Below are 540 nucleotides of genomic sequence, written 5' to 3' on the forward strand. Positions count from 1 at the left end.
TATTTCTACATATAAAACTTTCTTTTCCTTTTTTGAATAAATTTTTCAGTCATTTCTGGAAATGATGACATTTTAGGGAACTCAGGAATACAAAACCAAATTGCAATATTTAACAATAAAGAGGCATTATTGGTAATTGTTCTGGGATAATAGATATTAAGTAATATCTTATTCTTAAGTGACTTCTTTAATTTTGTAAAGACATGGCCAGTAGAACTCTCTGGATTTCAGAACTCTATTTTGTAACCACTAAGAAGACAACAATATGCAATGTATTAATTATTGAAGCTGTCTTGCTAATAAGTTTTAAAACTGTCTCATTGCTATTTATTTCTCAATAACATTATTAAAAAAAGAACTCTACTTTGGCACAGTTCTTCCCTCTGCCACCGCTTTCTACCTTTCTGGGTTGCTTAGAGTCCTTGGCCCAGCCCACAGATGGTGGTGACAAGGCGGGTCCCTAAGCTCTGTGATCTGAGTTGCTGTTTTGTGAGTATCATCTGGTTTCCACAGTTGCCTGAAGAAGGTATCCTGGAAAAA

This window comes from Octodon degus, unplaced genomic scaffold (genome assembly GCF_000260255.1).
Source record: "Octodon degus isolate 3935 unplaced genomic scaffold, OctDeg1.0 scaffold00032, whole genome shotgun sequence".
NCBI classification, from domain to species: Eukaryota; Metazoa; Chordata; class Mammalia; order Rodentia; family Octodontidae; genus Octodon; species Octodon degus.